This window comes from Protopterus annectens, chromosome 9.part0 (genome assembly GCF_019279795.1).
Source record: "Protopterus annectens isolate FY-2018-M chromosome 9.part0, PAN1.0, whole genome shotgun sequence".
Classification (NCBI taxonomy): Eukaryota; Metazoa; Chordata; order Ceratodontiformes; family Protopteridae; genus Protopterus; species Protopterus annectens.
In genome coordinates this window covers 1,140,941,162-1,140,966,549 of record NC_056743.1, presented here as the reverse complement: position 1 = coordinate 1,140,966,549, position 25,388 = coordinate 1,140,941,162, and positions in this window count along the sequence as shown.

Below are 25,388 nucleotides of genomic sequence, written 5' to 3'. Positions count from 1 at the left end.
GAATTAGGGACAGGAGGAAGGCAGTTGTAAGATACTGGCAGAAGACAATTCAGGCAGTGAGGCACATGCAGAAAACACATGGAGCAGGAGATCAAAACCTGATAATACTCTATAGATGGTATCTAACCATTAGGAAATTGAGAGAAGCAGAAAGGAGAATAGTAGATGCTGGAGATGTCAGAAAGAACATTTAGGAATGATGCACAAATTCTGGGACTGTGGATGGGCACAAGAAGTCTGAAAGAGGCACAGATGTTTTGGGAGGCTTATTTCAAAAGGAAACAGAGCATAATTAGAAAATATGTATATGGGACATAATGAAAGAGGACAGCATCTGGAAAGAAAGATAAATGAATATTATCAGACTGCTGGGTACAAAGTTAAAACCATCAACACTAAAAACTGGAAAGGAATAAAAGAACATAGGAGCACAAACTATATGAGAGGTTTTTAGACATGGTAAGAAAATGGCCGAAGCTGACAAGAATGAAGAAAGGAGGAGAAGGAAATGAAAAAAAGCAATTGTAAGAGGTATTAGAATATTGCATTTGTGAAAATCATACCAGAAGGAATGAGAGAAGGTGAGCGCAAAGGAAAACCAATGGGAAGGATAATAGAGATAAGGCAGGAAATAAAGCAGCCAATCGCTGATGACATATGGCATACCTCTCAGCTGTACAGATTTTTGCAGAATGTCAAAAGTTTTGCTACATAGTTTTGGTCTCTTTTTCGTAAAATAGTGGAGTTTTTTTTTTGGCAAATCATTGAGAATTGAAGTCAGAATATAATGATAGATATCTGAGTTTCAGACTTCATACCCTTCAGAAAATTCATGCTAACATAAAACCTGTTATTCTATCAACTTTCTAAGTTTATAACAGGAATTTTTAAAAATCGTCCCTATTTTGGGCCTTTGTCCTCCCATTATTCATTACTATGTTCAGATTTCTTACTCTAAGAAGTTCAGAAGTATGAGATATGGTGCACCATGCATGAGGACTAAATGTGAATTTAATATGCTTTATGGAGTCAGCAAAGTTTATAACAATATATCCAATGTCACTTCTCATCCCACACTGACAGTCTGCTCTGGTCTCTTAAATTCTTGCTTCAACATCTTTCACTTTCTGTCTGTCACAGTCTTCTACATATGGGTTGATCCAGTTCTCAATCTACCTTTTTTATGAATGATACAAAAATGCTGAAGACCATTGATTCAAGTAAAAACTCAAGTGGAACCCCACTGACCACTCGTCTAACATTTGATAACACTTTTTACTCCCTGCATCGAAGGTATCCTTCTGTCCATGTAGTCAGCTTCTGCCCTACTCCCTAGTTCATTCATTTTTCCTATTAATGCCCTATGTGGAACAAAATGGAAAGCATTACAGAAGTCAAGGTATACACCATCAATGTGATTTCTTTGTCCGGCTGTAGAGTAACACAGTCATAAAACTGAATCAGTATGGGCTGGCATGATGTGATTTTGGGCAGGCTATGTGGATATTTATTAGTGGTTATTTTTCACAAGAAAATCAGCTAGCCTTTTACTTAACATTTTCTTCATGACTCTTCTAGTAAGGTCAGGTTTACAGATCTTATAAGTCTATAGGTAAGTTCTTGGTCAAGTTCATACAGTGATGCCAACTTTTCACTTCAATTGTTTTGGGCCTCACTGTTGATGAGAAATCTCTTAGTTTTCATAAAGTTTACAAGAAAGACAGTCTGTAGACCATAATCAGCTTGCCAATACGGATACACTAGACAATCTCGATGTACTGAAATGTTGAAATTCAGTACGTCAAGACAGAATAGTGGAAAGTGCAGTTAACCAAAACTACACTATGCCGAAGTCGCAAATGTCGAATCCCCCGCTATCGTGGTGTCGCGTTTGTGATGTGTGGTGCAGTTTGTGGATTTATCTGGGGTTTCAGGTAAGTTGTGTGTTTGAGGATAATGGGTAGGGATTTTAGTGTGTGTGAGTGTGTGCGGTGGTGTTTGTTGGGTGTTTGTGTGTTTAGTGCGACCTCGGAGTTAGAATATATAAGTAGGGGGGTGTGGGGTGTGCAGGGAAGCTTGCCCCCCTAATTATAGGTAGGTTAAGTGTGTTTGTGTGTGTTGTTTTGTTTGTTTAGTTAGGTAGGTGTATGTGTGTGTGTGATTATGTCCTCGTTTGTGTGTGTGTGTGTGTGTGTGTGTGTGTGTGTGTGTGTGTGTGTGTGTGTGTGTTTATGGTCATGATTGTAGTGTTCATTATTGTGGGTTTTCGACTATTCGGTCTCAAATACTGAAATTCAACATTTCAGTATTTTGAGATTGTATAGTGAATCCGCCAATACACATCTTCATAAAGCTCCTTCTAGGAAGCAAAACAAATCAGACCATGGAGGAGTTAATGGGTGGTCATCCAAACATCATGGTTTGCTTTAAAGGAATTGAGAGTATCTTTGACATGTATCAGACAATTATTTCAAAGATGGGAGTAGTATGGAGTAATCAATATGCCCATCCAGTATATCATGCTTATTTGGTGATAGAGGATGAAGTTTTGAGTTCTACTATTTGTGGTGCTGTTTGTTTTGTGAAGGTGTAAGACATCAGGGAGGGTTGGGTCTTAGCTGTATGGCATGCTAGACATATAGCACCTCACAGGAGTCTTACTTATCATAAGAGACCAAGTGTAGTGAAAAACTGTTGAGTTTATCTTAGTAAATGAGGATGTTTAGTTCAATAATGTATTTACTTAGCAACTTCTGTAGCCTTTGCAACTTTATGATGTGTTTGGATAGATATGTACTAAACAGGGCATTACATTCTATAATTGCTCTGCTCAGGGCAGAACACAGCTGAATGATACTTTCTTATGACCTGAGTGAGATAATAACATTAGATATTAGTTTGGGTATACAGAAGGATTTCCTTGCAGCTGTTGCTATGTAATGATCAAAGGCTTGGAAGTTTGTCTGCAAAGGTACCAAGTATTCTAATGACTATATCCATCAAGAGTAGACTGTCTGTACTCTAAGACACTGTCATGACTTGTTTATCAAAGGTAAAAATGGTACACTTCTTTGCATTTAATTAAAACCAGTTTCTAATAAATGATTTATCTGCATGGTTTAGTCCTTGATGTAGTAACATGATATCAAATGCTGAGTGATTGACAATACCAAGCTTGCAGTTATTAAAATAGAATAGCTATCAACATGTCTGGGTTAGCGATGTGTTGAGCAAGGAAGTAAATACCAAACAGAACTGGTCCTACTACCTACCCCTGAAGAATGCCACAACTATTTTTTTTTTTTGCTTTCTGTGGTATAATCTGCTATTTAACTGCATGAGTTCTAGCTGTCAGCCAGTTTGCATCCATATTACAACATAAGAGCCTAAATGTAGGCCTTTAAGCTTGTTTACAATTCTAGGATGAGGTGTAGTATGTAAGACCTTGGTCTGATTCTAGTATGCTGTATGAACTGCATGATCACTAGCTGCAGATTCATTGTCTTTCTCAAAGAAGTTTACAAAATTAAGGAGACATGATCTCCTTTTGACAAAGTCATATTACTATAGTTATCTTCTTCTGGCTTTTCCCGGTTAAGGGTTGCCACATTGGATCACCTTGTCTGCTCATGATTGGCAGTGGAGTTTTATGGTGTTGAGTTGCCTGCCTGGTGCCCAACCTTCCACAGAAGGCACACACACACGCACACCTAGGGTCAATTTAGTGTCCAATCCACCTGCAGCATGTCTTTGGGATGTGGGAGGAAACTGGAGCACCCGGATGAAACCCATGAGACCACAGGGAGGACATGCAGACTCCGCACAGAAGACACCCCAGATGAGGATTGAACTGGAGAACCTTTTGCTGTGAGGCGGCAATGCTAACCACTGCACCACCGTGGCCACCCACTATAGGTTTATAGGTATAAAAGTTTTACAATCCGATATTATGAAGTCAGACGGATCTACCTTAGTACATCGACATTTCAAAATAACACCAAAACATCGAAAGTCATTTAACCGACGCCAGAAGATCGACAGTTTACAAACACGACATCGCATACACCCGACACATCATGCCAACAAACAAAACACATCCCCTATCCAACACCCACACACACAACACAAGCACACCAAAATCCTTACAAACGAACACCCTAACCCACACACACAATACTCCACAACCCAACCCAAACCCCCCACCCCTACCCTACTAAACACCAGTATCGCACACTTACCTTATGCACACTCACCTAACCCCCGCCTAACCCCCCCTAACTTATCCCCACCCACCCCCTCACACTTCAACACCATCTAACACCAGCATCGCATTTACTTCGTCCGCCTACACCCTATACTTATTGATTATCCTTCCCCATACTTCTTTCTCGCGCTTCTTCTCTCCATCGGTCTTCTTCTTCCATCGGTCTTCGCCGCCTTGTCGGTCTTGGCCGTATACGGTGTCGGTGATGCCTGGTTATGAAAATGAACGCCGCTATTGAAATAGACCCAGTCAGACATAATACTTTACATGGACTTGCAAATTATGCTTCTTAGGCTGATAGGTCTATAGTTCTCTGGATCTGTGATTCCCCTCCCCCCCATTTTATGAAGGGATATAATGACAACTATGTTCCATACCTCAGGAACATACTCTATGGGTATGTGCCTTGGCTCTAATCACAAATTCAATTCACTAAAAATCGATCATACTCCTTAATGTTTTGCACTATCATATGCCCTAATGGTTTGCACTTAGGGGGGCTGTCCCCTTTGCACCACCCTAGCTATTCCGCTGCACATAAAGGTAGTATTTTTACCTTTACGGAGTTCAGTAACAGAATATTCTGTAATAATTTTGGAAGGAAGACGGGCCTCAGGAACTTGTCAAACTTCAATGACTCTTTCTTGTGTGAAGCTGACATTAAATTTATCTACAAGTAGATTAATAGTATGTTCAGAATCAGAGGAGGTAATACCATTATAAATTAATTCAGACAATTGCTGAGTGTTACTTATTAACTATGTGATATTGTTATAGCTGTATTTATGATTATCCTTTGCTGTGGCTGCTAATTTTAATTCATGATTTACACTGACCTTCCTTATGGAGACTTTTAGATTTCTGCTGATTTTTATTTTTTATTTATTTGATATTTGTTAACTGGGTTGGTCTAATTGAGCCATAAGCCCATTTTCAGTGGAGACCCGAGGAGAAAAGCTCAATAGTAATACAAACAAAACAGATTAGTACAAAGCTACAGAAAAAAATGAAGGGATGGTGACATAAGGAAGTACTAAGCAGTTATATAGGACAGAGAATCATGATCAAAGTAGTCAGACATCCTGTACAAAAATGAAACATGCAGAGTATAATAAATATGCTAAAGCTGATACAAGTCAATTGGGTAAAAGTGTATTTACATAGATTGTGGTTGCAAAAAAATATAATAAAATATACATACATGCATAGATTGTAGCTGCACTTGAAAATGTGGTATGACATCTTTATGAGAGAGGAGAAAAGAAATGGGAGTTATTGCAGTGAGAAGAAATGAGGACAAAAAGAAGGACGATGGAGACAGAGGGTGTGGGGGATTAGATAGGGTGTAGTCAGGGGCAGAGTCATGTGTTTACTAAGGAGAGTTTTAGCTCTTTTTTTGAAATGTTTTGGGTGCAAAATCTCTCTTGCAGGGAGTTTGTTCCAGGAATGGGGCACTGAGTATTTGTATAGGAGTTTGCCCAGGTTTTTGTTGGGTTTGTAGATGTCAAGGAGATGTTGATCGGAGATACGAAGAGAACAGTTAGAGTATAACAGGATACAAATGATGAGAGGGAGGGGCTGATCTTGTCTTTAATGTAGGTCGATTTTTGCTTAATTGTACACCTTCAGTATTTTTTATTACTGATAATGAGTTTATTAATACTGGCATTCCAACAAGGTGTTTACATTTATACTGCCCAATACATTTGGTTCTGATTGGGACTACTTGATTTACGTTATGTGTTACATGAGAGTAGAATGTATAACATAAGTGAGAACTAAAACTACACAGGGACCAGAAAACTTGCAAATGAATTTTGAGATATCATCATATAGTTTTAATATGTTTATCTTTTTAAGTTTTAATACAGTTTTTATTTTAAAGTTCTTGAATTCAGAGATATTTATTATAGTGTGTTTAGATACTGCACAGGAGATGATTACGGATTTCTGATTGGCTTGACCAGAGATGAATATACTATTAGAATAGTGCAAGTAGGTACAAGATTAATAAGTATGAAGTCTAGAAGTTTTTGACCCCACACTAGTTTGGTTAACTACTTGCACAGAAGAGTTAGCATTTACTAAATGTAGCAATCTTTGGACATATAGACATTTTGTGGCATAGGTGCTCCAGCTAATCAATGGAAAGACCCACAAACAAAGCCAATTACAAATCTTTAAGAAGATCACTTAAAACGAACAAACCAACTGAAAAACAACAAGTACTGGCAAGAAAAATGGACGAAATGCACAAGTGAAATATCAAAAAACGTAAAATGTATTCCATCCACATAAAGCACTTTTCGTCTGAGGAAATGCTCAGACTTCTTCAGATCAAATCTTTAACTCTGACAATCTACATATACAAAGTCATGGAATGACTTATCATGAAACTCATCAGTAGGGACATAGGAAACCTCCAAACACTGGACCCATCTCAGCTTACCTTCATTAAGAGCAGTTAATGCTTACTAAGCCTGGTGGGCTTTTGTGAAAAGGTCACCAAAGCAATGGACGATGGTAAAATGGTACACAGCACATTCTTCAACCTGCCCAAAGCTTTTGACACAATCCCAGACTCAGGCATTGTAGAAAAGCTATATCACTCAGTGGATTGCAAACTAGCTCACAGATAGGACACAGGAAATGAAAATAAGGGAAAGTTACCTCCACAAAGAGATCAGTCACCAATGGAGTCCTCAGGACTCTGTGCTGGGACAGCTCTTGTTTGGCATCTACTTCTCTAAAGTAAATGCCAGTATTAAAGAGCTCTCACTGATTATTTTGCAGATGACTGCAAGCTAGGAGCAGTCAGTGAATCCACAAATGACTTGGCCATCCTACAGCTGAGCCATCCAACAGGATGGTTTGTCTCAAATAAATAACGGGTGCCTAAAATCATAGACTGAAATGAAATATCATTATCATATCATATGGGAAGTCATCTACCCTGGGGAACTACTACATTGACAAAACACCCCTAAGAGCTGACCCAGTTTTTTTGGGATTTGGGCACTTATGCGTACAATGGCCTATCGTTCAACCAACATGTTTTGATTGTCATAAGAATGTCCTTTTATTTTGTACAGATTATAAATAAAAGGATTGTGTCTAGATATAGGGATGTCATTGTCCCCTTTACTCAGCCCTCATTACATCAGTCACTGAGTACAATTCCCCCTTTGGCATGCCTCTGTCCAGACACATGCAACAACTGGAACACATACAGAGATACCTTAGTAAAGGGATACAAGGCCTAAACAACATCATCTACATAGACCAGCTCAAAGCCCTGTCACTATAATCAATATCCTACAGACTGCTAAGGGGTGACCTGTGTCTGGCATACAAGGCATTCTATGACCCAGTGGTGATGGATTTTATGGCATATCAGAAAGTGATATGGCATCAAAATGCTTGGTATAGGGATCTGAACCTCTTCTCCAACATCAGCAGAATAGTTTAGAGGGACAGGTTCATCTTGCAGAGGATACAGCTGCTCTGGAACAGACTCCCCATCCACAAAAAAAACAAAACTTATACTTGTCTCTATTTAGACACAATTTGAGTCTATGGAGAGGAAACAGAAAATTTATCCTAGGCCTGCCCCCTGTACTAATAATATACAGAGGCAGGTCCTAAATGCTTTATCCCATGCATGGTTTTTCTCAAATTATCTAAAATATGATCCCAGTTATTTTCATTCTGGATCATATATAATTATTGGTTTACCACCATTTAATCAAATACACTGCAGTTGAACCCACCAATGCTCGAGTCGAAATCCTGAAGCTTTGCATGCCAAACAACCGAAATGTCGCAAAGAACACTAAATGTGACATTTTTGACCGTTCTACATCCAAAATGAGTGCTAACATGGGTCCAAAAGGGGGAGCGGGATTGCCGTTTGATGCATTTGCGTTCGGTATTTTCCAGATTTGCTGCACTGCATTTGATACACAGACGGTCGACATTGTGTCTGTCGGCTAAATGGTGGTAAACCTAATTATTGATTATGTGACATGTATGACCAATCTAACACCAAATAGGATAGGTTAATTCAAGGACAAAAAGGAAAACTGGCCCTCAAGGATACCTAGCTTAGTATTTGCATATGAACCTATGAACCTAGGATAGTTGAACTGACCCATCAGAAAAATAGTTCCATTTATGGATAACTCAGTAAGTATATTTAGAAATCATCCATGTTCTTCTAGGGACATAGATGGTGACCGACAGCAGGCTATGAAGTGATAATTTATTCTTATTTAGTGTAACCTGGTTTGAAACTCAGTTAAGAAATACTGTTGTCTTTTCACTGAAACTTAATTTTTTCTTACAAACAAGAATCAATTTTGTTATTAAAACTTCAGGCATTAAGCAGAGCGAGCTTGATATAGCCCAGACTGGAATGTGCTGCAAATATTTTTGTTATGTTGGAATGTCTAGAAGGTAGACTTTGTCTTAAAAAAGGCATAAGTGAGGCACCAAGTTTTGGCTAGTGGATAGAAGCTTTGGAATATTTGGTGAATCAAGTCAGGCTTTCAATCATCTTATTTCAAGCTAGATTCTTATAAAATGACACCAGCTGCTAAAAGAGTGAATTATCTCCTGTTTGTAAATGACGTATCATTTTGAGTGAGGATAGGATTCCACTCATTGCCAGTGTCTTACCACTGCACTTAAACATGCATTGCTAGTTCCAGCGTGTCTGTCTGCACATTCTTCTAGGCTACATCTGTCATGTCATTCACACCTGCTAGAACCATCACTGGGTCATAGTAATATCTGTCCTCGTTGAGGGACTTTAGTGCCCTCAAGACATATGCATCCTGACACCAGAAAAGCAGCTGTCACCCTGTCTTTGTATAGGTTAGTGAGTGAAGAGTCAGTGTGCCTGATGATGGAATCAGTTGCTAAGATATTTCAAGCTCGATATGCAGGCAGCAGCAGTAAAAGGTTTGCAGTCTACAGCCTGGGGACTCACATAGCTATGAGTGCATAGTGATGTTGTGTTAGTGGATTGCTATCAATGCTTTCAGGACTTTATTTTTGGAGGCTGGGGACTGATTTTTATAGCCTCAGTTCCTAATGTATTAATATGAGGTATGGGTGATAGATGAGAGGATGGCTATTAGCTTATACAGATAATTATACTCCTCACAAATCATGTCATGTTGGCATTGTAGAAGTAGTCAGTTGTTGGTTAGCTTTGGACAGTTCCTTTGTTGTCTCACAATAAAAAGTGCAATGATGATGTCAACATAATGAATAAAAGTACACTGGACATTTATGATTGCCAGGTGGGTTGAATTATCGGGGGAAGGAATGACCTACTGAACAAATTTAGTCAACAAGTAGAGATGATATTTTAAGTAAACTGTGCTGTGGAAGAGGCGTACAAGATCCAGTGAAGATTTACTAACGCTGATTTCCCTAAGGTGCCACCAATATGCAGACTGTAGTATATATATATATATATATATATATATATATATATATATATATATATATATATATATGTGTGTGTGTATTGGTTAAAAATAAAAAAACAAAACTGGGTTGCACAGATTTCAGGATAAAAAAGTACCCTCTCCTTGTGTATGCACTCTGGCCAGGACTGGAAAAAAGGCAATGCAGATTTCTCAGAACATGGAAACCTTTCCTACCATAGGACTAGACCAGGCTCAGGAGAAGAGTTACTTCTTGTGGTAGAAGGAAGAAGTAGTCCAGAAAAAAACATAAAAAACTGCCAGGTCAAATAAGACCCATAGAGATAATAAAGAGGAGTGTCGAGGATAAGGAAAATATAATTTCCGAACAAAGGATATGTTGCAGGAGTAAGAAAGAAAAATACTTGCATGAGAAAAGCTGTTAAAAGCTACTGACACTAAATAAAAATCTTTAATCTAACAGATCAAGGAAAAAACATTATCTAGTTAAATGAACATTGGGTTGCCTGTAAAATTAAAGAATAGAAGAAGTGAGAAAAGACGTTGTTAGAAAAATGTGTATTTGAATATATGATAAGTGCTAGTTTAAAAGCAAAGTAGTATATAATGCATTTTATTCTATTAATCATATAGCAGAGAGGATTAATTCATGTTTAAATGTAAAGTAGTTTTGAAACTGCAGTGTGGCTTGAAGCAAAGCTGACCTTCGACCCTGGCAGATGCCAGCTTAGCAAGTTTTAATGTTTATGCTTTTCACAAGTGATTATCTGCTGGGTCAGGAAATTAAATGTGTGAAATAATGAAATCTTCTGCTCTTTCCTGCTGGAATGATTTGGCCTTGTATATGTATTACTGAGATAGCACGCAGCTGTGTGAGAAAGTGTAACAGAGAATAAAGATATGTATTAAAAAACTGAATCTGCTATTGTATTCGAACTGATTTGAAACCTTGAAGAAGTAACTTTACAGAGAGACATTATGTCTGACCAGGTGGAAAGCAAGGCCGTATTGTAACCAGAGGAAAACTTTTTTAAAATATACAGCATCAGCAGATTTAATGAATAGAGGACTGTAAGCTAAAATGATGTAGATGCCCTGTGACATACCACGTCAGTAAGGTGGGCACACCTTGAATGTTAAACCTATATAAAATTGTGTGCTTCCTGTTTCATGTCACACAAAATTCTGTACTTGTACGTTTTTTGCCTCCTGGTGTACACTAGTAAACTTTTGAATCTGAACCTCCTGTGTATTGAATTCTTGATTTTATTTAACAGTTTGGTCCTTCTTAGCCGGAAATTCCCTCGGACAGCTGCAGATCAGAGTCTACCGGTGGTCGAATACTGCACAGGAGAAGTTACCGAAACAGTTCTTCTTGGGTGAAAAGACCTCTGACTGAATTGTCATTTAAAGAGGCTGGCCACTTTCTGATCTGTGGCCGAAGAGTGGACATTGGACAGTTCAATACCAGAGGCTCAGGTAGGAAGAATTTACCTTTTTTCTGTTTTAGATCAGGGACTAGGTTACAGTATATTGTTGTCAAGATTTGTTTTGCAGATCAGGGACAAAAGGAAGTACTGTATATTTGGTCATAGATCAGGGTAACAGAATAAGGTAGGTGGTTATTCTAGATACACTGCGAACAGGAACTGAGAATTTGATATCACGTGATAAAAAAAGGTTACATAACATTTTCTTTGCCATGGGTAATCAGTGCACTAAAACATTGCGAGATCCGCCCCTAACCAAAGACGCAAAATACATGCAATCACAACGTTCCGATAACGTTAGGTATTATACGAAATGGGTTAACAAATATGAATTTGATGGTAAACTAGATAAAACTTCACTAGTTAAACTCCTTAAACAGCTTAAATCTGATGCGGGAGGTCAGGCAAAAAAGCAACGCCAATTAGGCATTCCTCAGGCACACAGGTGGATTGAGGAAGCAAATCGTAGAGAACAGAAGCTTAAAAATTCAAAAACATTGTTTTTAGACAAAGAAGATAATAACTTGGTAATAGCGACAGCTCCTCCTCCTCCTCCCTTGCCCCCTCCCTTGCCCCCTCCCTTACCCTTTTCAGGATATGAAGCGAGTGGACAAGCTGGTCCGCCTCCGCGTTATCCTGAAGTTTTGGCAAGACCACAACCATTTGTTAGAGACCCGATTGAAACTAGGTCCCGAACGCGTAAAACACATAGGGACACAGAATCATATCAAATAGAGAGAAACCTACAGGATGAGAGTGAGGAAGAAATATGCCCACTTATAGAAGTTCCAAATCCTCAGGCAGGACAGGAAGGGCAAAACCCAACACTCTTAGTATACAGACCATGGACACCGGAAGATATCTGGAAGGCTACTGAGGGAATCTCCCATCCCAAAGTTAATTTTACAAAATTTTTACAAGATTTACAAGGCATGAGGTTGAGTTACCACTTGAATGGGGAAGAAGTAGAAAAAGTAGTAAGACAAATTATAGGTCCAGATTGGCACATGATTTGTGACACCTGGAATCCTCGTAATGCAGAGCTTAGACCACTCCCACATAGTGATGCAGAGTTAGACAACAAAGTGAAAGGTCTAACAGACCGAATCTCTAAGAAATGGAAACCTAGAGCAGACTGGACTTGCATTAATCAATGCATACAACAGGAAAATGAGACAATAGATGGGTACTATGCTAGATTATTAGAATGTTTTAATAATCATAGCAGTATGTCGGTTCCTGAGAACCAAACGAATGATTCCCCGTATGAACAACAATTGAAAAATGCATTTTTGAAAGGTTGCATTGCACCTATTAGTAGCTTCATTACGAAGCATATGATAGACCATCGAACAGGGAGGCTACAAGCCTTACTCGAATACGCTAGATATGCTGAAAGACATTTTAATAGTAAAAAGAAAAAGAAGGCGCAAGTCTTCACTGCTGAAGACGGAGCTGAAGTATTTGTATTACAGTCAGGTAAAAAGGGCAAGAAGAATGCACAGGGAAACAAACAGTCTGACAAAAGATCAGAAGATTTTGAAGAGAAAAAAAGAGAGGTGAATGCTTCAAGTGCGGGAAAAAGGGACATCTAGCAAGGGATTGTAAGCAAAACAAAAAGGTAATTACAGAAGATAAGGGAGATGAGGACTGACTATATGATAGTGAAGATACATCATGTGAAAGTCAGAAATCATCAGGAAAAGTTAATAAACAGAAAATAAATGTAAATGTGATAGAAGGAGTAGAGGAAGTGCAAGTAGATATGGAGGATGAAGAAAGTGAAATTCTGGACTTAGCATTATTAAGTTTAGAGCTCTACTTAGCAGATACGAAACCGGAAGTTACACTTCTGGTGGAGGAAAGGGAAGTCAAATTCCTGTGTGACTCAGGAGCATCACAGACTTTGATACACCCCTCCAAGTTACCAGAACATTCCGAATCACCTGATTATATACTAGTGAAAGAAGCAAACGGACAGCTATATAGGGAACCACTTTCCCATGATATAGCAATAACTGACCCTGTTTCAGGTATGACCCAGAGAAGTAAAATTGTTGTTTCTGCAAAGTGTCCAGTGAACCTATTGGGTAGGGACCTTATGCAGATATTTGGCATAGCAGTAGTTCCAACTGTACAAGGTATGGAGGCACAGAGACAAATGGATACCTTTGTAGTGCGATCGGAGGGTGAAACTTTTTATTGGTACAGTCAGGACCTAGTCACGACTGGTCCAGGAGCAGTAACCGAGGAACTGATGAATGTAGCCATCAGTAAGGCCCCCTCCCTTGACACTGATCAACAGCATTTGTTACACTGTACTCTATACTACTGTACTACACCAGGACCTGATAGAGAGTATGAGCAAGAATTGTTCCGAAATCGAGCAACTAGATTAGTATTGCGTACTTTGTACTGGGATACTGAGGGGAACAGTGTAGTTAGCTGTTCATTACCTCAAGAATTCCTTGCATTATATAAGTCAAATCGGTTACCACATGTCAGCTTGACAAAGAACAAAAGTGTAAAATGGGGAGACTTAGGAGAAAAAGTAACAAGATGGGAGAAACAGACTCATTTAGAACTATCAGAACAAGGGATACAAAAACAAAAACTGAATTGGTTAACACAGACACATCCAGCTGTACACTTGCAATCTAGTGAGGACAGCTGATTAGCATTCTTATTAGAAGGAGAAGAAAGGCCTTATGTGAAATTCCAACAACTCTTTGGTCAACAGGCAAGTCAGATGTAGGACTTATTCGAACAGCAGGACCAGTTACAATAACCCCAAAGTCAACTTTTAGACCACAGAAAAGGCAATACCCTTTGAGAAAGGATGCAGAAATAGAAATTAAGCCTATAATAGCAGCATTACTCAAAGAAGGAGTACTGGTAGAATCTCCTGATTCACCATGTAATACACCCCTATTTCCTGTTAAAAAAGCAAACAGGGAATGGCGGATGGTACAAGATTTACAAGCTGTAAATAATGCAATAATACCTAGAGCACCTACGGTGCCAGACCCACATACTATGTTAAACGATTTAGAACCGCAACAGAAGTATTTCTCTGTGGTAGATATCAGCAATGCTTTCTTTTCAATACCTATACATCCTGATAGTCAATATTGGTTTACATTTACATTTCAGGGTAAAAGGTATATGTATACTTGACTACCACAGGGATATTGTGAGAGCCCAACAATATTTGCACAAGAAATGGCTAGCAATCTGGCAGGGTTTACCCCACCGGGAGGTAGTCAAATTCTACTTTATGTAGATGACATCTTGCTAGCAGCCCTCACCCAGCAACAATGCAGGGAGGATACTGTAGCATTACTGAAATTTTTAGCAACACAAGGACACAAAGTGAGCAAAAGTAAGTTACAACTTTGGAGAAAACAAGTTAGATACCTAGGATATGAAGGTAGAATATTGGATGAGGAAAGAAAAACAGCAGTCTTGCAAGCACCCAAACCAACAACCAAGAAGGAAATTATGTCTTTCTTGGGTACAACTAATTTTTGTCGGAGCTGGATACCAAATTATACTTTGGAATCTGCTCCACTCACTGACTTGATATATAAGACACCAATGGCAGCACAAGATATCTTACAATGGACACCCAAAGCAGAAATGGCTTTCTGCAGGTTGAAGCAGTTGATAGCTTCTTCATTAGTTTTAGGACTTCCAAATTATCATAAATGATTCTTTCAGACCGTAGATTGTAAGCAAGGATATATGACGCCAGTATTGACACAACAACATGGGGATAAGCAACGCCCCATAGCCTATTATTCATCACAGTTAGATCCAGTGGCGCAATCTTTGCCTCACTGTGTACAAGCAGTAGTTGCAGCTGCAATGGCAGTACAGGCTTCGGCCTCAGTGGTGTTATTCCACCCTCTCACATTGAGAGTGCCTCATGCAGTTGCAATAATTTTACTGCAAGAAAAAGTGGCATACCTTTCCCCTGCTAGACATCTTTCGTGTATGACTATACTGCTGAGCCAACCTCATATGACAACTGAATGATGTACGACATTAAATCCATCAACATTACTTCCAACTCCTGCGGAGGGCACACCACACAGCTGCTTGCAGGAAATTGAACAGTTAGCTTTACCTAGACAAGATCTCACAGATATGCCCTTGGACAATGCCGAGGTGACATATTACGTGGACGGCTCATGCAGAAGGGGTCCTACAGGAAAGAATCTGGTAGGGTATGCAGTAGTTACAGACACTGAAATTTTAGAAGCTCAATCCTTGCCAAGCAACTTATCTGCACAAGCAGCAGAATTGATAGCTTTGACGAGGGCATGTACTTTAGCAAAAAAACAAGTGTGTAAACATATATACTGATAGTCAGTATGCTTTTTCTACAGTACATGTATTTGCACAACAATGGAAAAATAGAGGAATGATAACATCCAGTGGAAAACCTATTAATCATGCGCAATTTATTTTGGAGTTATTAGAATCTATTCAGTTACCTACCATAGTAGCTATTTGTAAATGTGTAGCTCATACGAAAAAGCAGGATAAGATTTCAAAAGGCAATGCACGAGCTTTTGCAGCTGCAAAGCAAGCAGCCTCAGACTCAGAAACTTTACTTTTGAATGAGGAATTACAACCCTCTGAGATTTTAGATTTAGACATGTTAAAAACAATGCAGATGCTTACTACAAAAGCAGAAAAACAAAAATGGATAAAACGAGGTGCAATTCTTGAGAATGGACTGTACATTTCCAAAGAGAGAAAACCAATATTGCCGTCTAATTTATTTAGATATGCAGCTTTGTTGAGCCATGGGCAGTGCCATGTCTCAAAACGGGGGATGGCACAGTTAGTAAACCGAATATTCCAAACATATGGATTCACAAATTACACACAAAATTTTGTGCAGCTTGTCATACTTGTAACAAGCACCATGCAGAAGGGGCATTTAAAACCAAGCAAGGAAGTTTTCCTATACCACCATACCCGTTCCATACTATTTGTATGGATTTCATAGAATTGAATAAGTGTGAAGGGAAAAAGTTTTGTTTAGTTATTGTAGATATGTTTTCCAAATGGGTAGAAGCTTTTCCAACCAAAAACCCGGATGCAGCAACAGTGGCAAAGGCCCTGATAAAAGAGATAATCCTTAGATTTGGCATTCCGGAAAGGATTTATAGTGACAACGACACTCATTTCGTGAATCAGACAATCCAGCAACTTGGGAGATTTTTTTGGTATCTCCTTAAAGAACCATTGTGCCTACCACCCACAGTCAGCAGGACTGGTGGAAAGGTACAATGGTACCCTCAAAAATAAGCTTAGGAAGCTAGTAGAGGAGACCCAAAATAATTGGATATACTGTCTGCCTTTGGCACTGCTGAGTATGAGAACGGTTCCAAATGTAAAGGGTTTGACTCCCTTTGAAATGTTTTTTGGGAGAGCATATTATGTGCCTCAGTGAAAAGCTCTCATGCCTGCAGAACAAGAGGCTGACAGTTCATTAGCTAGTTATATGAGGAAACTGTTAACAAATAAATCTGTTTTGCAGTTTAAGGATAAGATAAGGAACAGACCAGACCGGTGGAAGCAGTCTTGGCCCCTGGGACATTTGTGTGGCTGAAAGTGACGAAAGGAAGAATTGGGTGAGTCCAAAGTGGGAGGGACCATACCAGGTTCTGTTGGCAACGCCTACTGCAGTTAGAGTGGCCGAGAGGACGTCCTGGGTTCATTTGACACATTGTAAACCGGTAAAGATCTTTCAACTTGATGAAAACCTTGTGACTGATATACAACCAAACCAAGATGGCCAAAAACAAAGCAAATAGAAATTTAGATCAACCCCAGAGATGTTGCATAATCATTTTGTTGAGTGTTCATTTATTGACTGTAATTGTGACAATTTTCCTCTTGTTGTGGTTTATCTTACACACAACCACACAAGTGAAAGTGGGAAGGCGTGATGAAACGTCTATAGACTGGCATCCAAATTTTAACACATACCTAGCTATGAAACGTGTATATGCAGAGACTATGAACATTTCAAATTGCTGGGTTTGTACAGCTATACCAACAGCATATGGAGGACTGATAATGTCCGCTGTCCCTTTGGGGATAAATGAGACTTGGGAGAATTTACTCTTTGATACAGGAACTGTGAGATCACAGGACAAAATAGCTTTATTTTTACCTGTCACACTAAAAGGAGTTGTATGTTTTTATAAAAATGATACCCTCCAGGTGGGCTGGAGCAATTGTAATATAACCATATCTTACCAATGTTATATTAAGAATAGTAATGGCAATACTTTTTGCAATACTAATTATGACTCATATTTGAACTCATTGAAAACAACCATGAATGATATTTGCAAAAATCCAGTTTTATTTAAACAATTGTCAGTTATAGATCAGAAAATGTTTCATGCAGGGCTGATGCGTATTAGTACTAAAGTAGAAAACTGTTATTTTATTTGTGAGAAAAAGGCATATAAATGGTTACCTGAGAATTGGTCCGGCAGTTGTTTTTTCGGTTATTTGGTTCCGGAAATAAGACATACTGCAGAATTACCTTTGGGTAAGATACGAAACGTGAGAGAAGCAGCTCGAAAACCTGAAGGTCCAGTTGAAAAACCTGTGAATCCAGTCGGAAAGATCGAAGCTGGCTGGAAAGATCATAATGCCGTGAAAGACAAAAGCAAATTGACTCATATGGACTGGAGTGACAGTGTTATATCCTGGGCAGGAATATTCCCTGCCTATGGAGCAGTCAAATCGATCTGAGAGCTGAGGAAGTTGTCGAAACTTCTCAAAGTAATGAGTAATGCAACTTTTTCTGCCCTAGAACTGGTGACTGATGAACTGAATGCAATGAGAACTGCTGTGCTACAAAATAGAATGGCTCTTGACTTCACCCTAGTGGCGAGAGGGGGTACGTGCGCGCTTATCAAAGAAGAATGCTGTGTGTATATACCAGATAACAGGCATGAAATTAATAATCACCTAGAGGTAATTCAGCAAGTATCAGCCATGACTGAACCAGGCCCAAACCCACTGACGGACTTTTTCCAGAATCTATTTGGGGGGGTGGGATTCCATCCTAATGAATATTCTGATTGCCATTTGTGTGGGTATACTCCTAATAGGAGCATGTGTTTGCTGTGGAATTCCCTGCATGAAAAGATTAATCAAAGATTTTGTTGATGTATCTGTTACTGAAACTTTGTATCAAGATATTGAGATTGAAAGATTGATCTCAGATGACATTTTTTCTGAAGTATAGATTGAATGACTCACCTAGCTGAAAATCCTAAGTGGAAGAAGTTGAGAGATGAAATGACACTATGCATACTTCAAAATAGAATAAAAAGTATTACTAGGGGGGAAAATGTTAGAAAAATGTATGTTTGAATATATGATAAGTGCTAGTTTAAAAGCAAAGTAGTATATAATGCATTTTATTCTATTAATCATATAGTAGAGAGGATTAATTCATGTTTAAATGTAAAGTAGTTTTGAAACTGCAGTGTGGCTTGAAGCAAAGCTGACCTTCAACCCTGGCAGATGCCAGCTTAGCAAGTTTTAATGTTTATGCTTTTCACAAGTGATTATCTGCTGGATCAGGAAATTAAATGTGTGAAATAATGAAATCTTCTGCTCTTTCCTGCTGGGATGATTTAGCCTTGTATATGTATTACTGAGATAGCACGCAGCTGTGTGAGAAAGTGTAACAGAGAACAAAGATATGTATTAAAAGACTGAATCTGCTATTGTATTCGAACTGATATGAAACCTTGAAGAAGTAACTTTACAGAGAGACATTGTGTCTGACCAAGTGGATAGCAAGGCCGTATTGTAACCAGAGGAAAACTTTTTAAAAAATACAGCATCAGCAGATTTAATGAATAGAGGACTGTAAGCTAAAGTGATGTAGATGCCCTGTGACATACCACGTCAGTAAGGTGGGCACAGCTTGAATGTTAAACCTATATAAAATTGTGTGCTTCCTGTTTCATGTCAGACAAAATTCTGTACTTGTACGTTTTTTGCCTCCTGGTGTACACTAGTAAACTTTTGAATCTGAACCTCCTGTGTATTGAATTCTTGATTTTATTTAACAGACGTGAAGAAGAGATTTCATAAGGTGAGGTTCTGGAATATTCTATAGAAGACTCACATGAAAGACCAATTAGTGTTCCACAGCAAGGGAGAATGCTGGAAATAGAGAGAGCAAAGAAGATGTCCAGAAGAAAATTATATAAAACGAGACCTGCTTGATTTAACAGAGATGGATAGACATATTAAAATAGATGAAAAATACAAATTACAGAAAGTAAGTAATACTCCAAGCATTAGAAGACTGGAAAAATAAATGAACATGATAATCAGGACTATGGAGACAACATCATGTAATGTAAACAGAAATAAATAAGCTATATTATGATGCAGCTAACATGATATAGATAAAGTATTACAACAAAAACACAGAGTATCAAAGAAAAAGAAGAGAACAATAGGATACCTCTAAGGAAACATCAAACAGAGAAAATTATAAACCAGCTAAGACAAGAAGTATCACTGTTAGAAGAATACAGAAAAGGGAGTAGATCAAAAAGAATTTTTAGAAGATAGATGGGGTAAAAGCAACACACAATATTAAAATAGACTACAATTTATTATATGCGGTTTCCAATAATAAACTGAAAATATCAGCACAAGCAAAAAACTTAGAAGGCATGCAGATAAATATAACAGAAAGTGGACAATAAGCAATTCATTGGTGACCCAAAAATAGAAAACTGGGAAACAAAGCAAAACTAATAACACCACCAAAAAATAGTACATTTTTGAGAAGTATAAATGGAAACCTCCAGGCCCAAATACAGTAGCTAACTTCTTGACACAAAGACTTATCTTCACAAAAAATTACAATTATGCACACCCAAAAGAGACACCAACCTGGTTAACAACAGGAAAAGTGATATTCCTCCTTAACCATGAGCCTACAAGCCAACTAAAGAGCTATAGACTAATAATTTGCCTTCCAACAATGCACCCATCCATTCATGACCCTTTTTTTCCCATTTTTGCAAATGGGATAGGAGTGGGACTTCAACAGTGGCAATTATGTTGAGCCAATGTTCATGCCACCAACTGGCCAGCCATGCTACAGTTGCTCTTCCATACCACACATATGCATGCACAATCATGTTTATGGCCAACATAAAGTGTCCAATCTACCTACTGCATGTCTTTAGAGTGTGTGAGGAGACCAGACCTGGAGAAAACCCAAATTAATACAGGGAGGACATGCAGACCACATACAGAAGGCAGCCCAGCAAAGAATTGAACTTTGAGAATCTCTTGCTATTAGGTGAAATGCTACCCGCTGCCCAACTGTGCTTTCTGACAATATAGAAATTATATATTGAAATTTATGCTGTCAGAATTTCTACCCATTTAGGAAAAGTTCAATCATGACAACAGAATAAAAAAAAGCTAATAAAAGAAAGTCATATGAAATAAAGGATCATTTATTGTTAAAGAAAACCATAATACATAGTTGCAAAAGTGGGACAGAATTTAAATATAACATGGATTGATAACAAAAAAGCATTCAACATCATCCCAAGTTCATGGATAACAGTGGCTAGGAAACAGTGGCAAAACACTTTGCAGCTAAGCTTGACAAAGGAAAAATTATTAGCCATAAAGAAAAATTCAAAGGGGATATTCTAAACGTGATTCTCTTTCATTGCTACTGTTCCGTCTTGCCCTTAACCCAAAAGCATAGCTGTTTCAACCAATGCCCAGGGCCAGTACTATAACCAGAGCAGCATCCTTTCAATTGACTAGCCAAAAAAAAAAAAAAAAACACTTCACTGTAATTATATATCAGACACTACATTGTAACTGATCAGATTATTACAGTTAGATCTATGTCCCTTCCAGCTCTTTCATTGAAGAGCAAAAAAAAAATTGGATGTTCCATCTAGTGACACACTAACCAGTTGGACAGATGCATAACAGCCCCCCCCAGCCATTCAGGACCCATTTCTCTGTCCTGTCTCCAACCCCCTTTAACATATTTCATTACAAAATGTTGTCTTTTAAACTGTATTAAACTATCTGCTGCAAATGAAGCAAACAGTTGCTACAGTTTTTATCCTGCCTGCAATGGAATGCTACAACACTCATATTTTAGTAAAAAAAAAATCTCTTTTTTAAACTGTAGTAAACCGGTTACTACTTATACCCTGTCTGCATGGAGCATGACATTGCCCGTGTTTTAGTTTAAAAAAATGTTCCTTTCAAACTTTAGCAAACTGCTTGCTACAAATATAGCAAACAATTATTACAGTTTATATCCTGGCTGCACAGAACTCTACTGTGCTCATGTTTTAGTTCTAAAAAAAATATATTGCTTGCTACAGTTTATACTCTGCCTGCATGGAGCACTACAGTGCTCATGTTTAATTAAAAAAAATATTTACTTTTAAATTGTAGCAAACTGCTTTCTACAGTTAAATTTTTCTCAGATGATATGAGTGACATTTGGTTTTGGTAAATGTACAAAAGCAACATTTATAAAAGGAAAGATGCAGCACCAAGAAAATATCATCCTAGGACAGGAGTGTCATATAAAGGAACTTGTGCAAGAGGGAGTGTATAAATATTTGGGAACTGATGAAGGACTGGCAATAGAAAATGAACAAATGATAACCAAGCTCAGTAAGGAATACTTTAGAAGACTAAAACTTAACAGTGGAAACTGCGTTGACATTTAGGATTAAAATCAGTTTGCTTTACGTGTTCTAACTTACAGCTTTAACGTGACTGGCCTTAAATAGCACTAAATCAATTGAACAAGAAAACAGGAAATATGCTCCATGTTATTCAAATGATATCTAAAAAACAATGCATACTGATGGGCTTACTCAGAACTGACTACATGCATAAGTCTGTAATTGTAGAACTATATACATAATTGCTGTTCTCATTAGATGCAGATGTAGTGAAAGTTCTAAAGCATGAAGAGAAGATGTTTAAGATGACATCTTTGCATCTTTGCTTTGTTTAACAGAAGCATTTTGGAACAGAGTGGGAGTGGAATTGAAACCAGAAGAAGACATGAATCATACATCCACTCAGCAACTGAAAGTACCAAAAAAAGGAAAGAATATAAATAAAAGGACCAGAACAAGCACATGTGTTCCAAGATTTGAAGCAGGAATGGTTAAGGAGAGGTGAATTTAAACAAGAGATGAAAGGCTAATAATGACAGCCCTGATACTGGACCACATACACAATGGTTTACAAAAACTGTAGAAAAAAAAGTGAAAGAAACATAAAAATGCAAGTTCTGGGAATTCTGGAAAAAACACTACAATACAGAAGTAGCTTAGAAGCATTGGAAGCATGAATCAAAGCCAAATTTAGGCTAAATCTGTCCTCCCATGCCAAGGACAGCTACAAGGCATCCTTTAGCTATATCCACAACCTCAAAGGCAATACACAATTGTATGCAGAGCTCATTAATGGAGCCATCAATAAGAAGCCAGAGGATATAGCAGCCCTACTGCCAGACAAATTCTGCTCTAACTTTATTGCTCCCACCCCACAACCTCCTCTCAGGAAATATTGTCAAATATAACTCCCCTACTATGTCAAGGGAACAGGTCGTCAAAGCTCTCTCTAAGGTCAACAACAGTGCATCAATGGACCCCAACAATATCCAGGGATGTCTTCTAAATAGCATGAAACATGACCTATAAGGGCCTTTGGGATCACTATTTAGCCATAGACTTTGTGCTTCTTCAATGGAGGACAGTAACCACAATTTCTCTGCACAAAGGCAGGTTATCTACAGATGCTGGAATCTACATACCATATGTCTCTCCCAAGTCTCATACACAAAGCCATGGAAAGAGGTATCATGGAAATAACCAATAATGCCAAAATAAACCTCCAGTCACTGGTCCCAACCCAGTCTGTTTTTGTCAAGGGCAGGTCATGCCTACTCAACCTAGTGGACTTCTTTGAGAAGAACACTGAAACAATGGATGATGGAAAATGGTTCACACTATGTACCTTGACCTGACCAAGGCATCTGACTCAATACCCCACTCAAACATTGTTGACAAACTCAAGAGATTAGGTATAAACCCTTATGTAACTCAGTGGATAACCAGCTGGGTCACAAACAGGACCCCTCTGCAAAGGCGCCAATCACCAGCAGTTTCCCCAAGAACTGGTCCTGGGACCGCTTCTTTTTGTCACCTTCTTCTCTGAAGTCAAGGTCAATGTCAAGGGCCTCTGGCTGACCTAATGTGCAGATTATTGCAAATTATTAGCAGACATAGAATCCCACACCATCACTAATGTTCTCCAAGAAGGACTAACACAGGCAAGTAACTGGTGTCAGAGCCACGGACTAGAACTAAATGCCAAGAAAAGCATAACAATAGCCTACAGAAAGTCAGCCACCCCTGGTAACTACCATATTGACAGCACATTTCTAAGAGTTGGGGCCATACATAGATACTAATCTAACCTTTGACTCTCTTGTGTTTATGGCAGTGAGGAAGTTATTCTATGTTGTGCAACTTATAAACAGAGTATGGCATCTAGATCCACGAAGATCATTGTTGCACTGTATTCAGCATTCATCAGACCTATCATTGACTACAATGCCCCCTTTGGTATGCCCCTAATCAGGTACAACCAACAACTGAAACATCCACAGGAGTTCCTCAATAAATGAATACAGGGTACAAATAACATATTCTCTGCAGACTGCCTTAAGGCCCTAGCTCTGTATTCTGTCTCTTACAAACTGTTGGTGGGAGATCTATACCTAGCATACAAGGTATCTTTGGACCCCCTTTTGATGGACCTGTGGCATATCCACAAAACAAACAGCACCAGAATTACCTGTTTAAAGGACTTAAATGTTGCCTTTGATATTAACAGGACCTGCTGGAGAGACAGGTATGTATCCCAGACACTACATTTTCTTCTCTGGAACAGGCTCCCTATCCATGTGAAGTAGAGTTCCTCCATTAACAAAACCTGCTGAAGAGACAGGTTTGTCCCCATCTCTGGAACAGACTCCCCATACATGTCAAACAAAGTACATCACTGACCCTCTTCAAGCGCAACCTTGATGACTGGATGTGCAACCCTTAATTTGTCCCAGGGGTTCTACCTGTGTCCCTCATTGACAGGTACTGATTGAGGTTTCTCTTTTGGGATAAACTCTTGGCTAGGCTTGTAAGGGCCCCAGAGCCATTAGCCTAGTAATCTCCTATGATCCTATGATTACCTAATTCAAGTATAACTTGGACAGTTGGGAAACAGGAAATTATTCCCTGGTTTGTCACCCATCTCTATAATGGACAAAGGCAGCATGTAAATGGTTCATCTCCCAAGCCTCTCCTTACATGTATCAAAGTTACCAGTACTTGTAAGAGATTGGCAGTACATGGCTAGGCTTAAAAAGGCCTCAGCAGTCATTAGTCTAGTATAAAACTATGAACCTATGTACTGAGAGGCACAAAGTCATAAAGTGCTAGGATTTGCAAGCGGAAACAAAGAACTCAGACAGTTCAAATTGTAATAGGAATAACATGACTAATAAAAAAAACAACTAATAAAAAATAATTTATAATTATACTTAAGCATACAACCAAAACATGCAACTCCAAGTGAACTGCAGAAGGAGATAATTCTGGGTACATTGTGGGTGCTGAGAACAACACTCTTGAGAACATCAAAGACTGAAGTAATACTAGTGTTATGAACTTTAGTCTTACTCTGAATTAGTAATAGAGTCCATTCCCGTCAGGTATTAGGAACCCAGAATATTTGAAGAAACTAAAAAGGAATAATTTACAGAATACAGTCTAATTTGTGAGAAGTACACAGCTATAGTTAAGTGTAACACACAATTATAGCAGCAAGAGAGCCATAGTATTAGGGCTGAACAGGTGGTATAAATTATATAAAATACAAGCCACAACTTCTTCTTCTTCCAGCTTTTCCCTGGTAGGGGTCGCCACAGCAGATCACCTTGTCCGCTCATGATTGGCAATGGAGTTTTACAGTGTCGAGTTGCCAGCCCATCATCCAACCTTCCACAGAAGGCACACACACACACACACACACACACACACA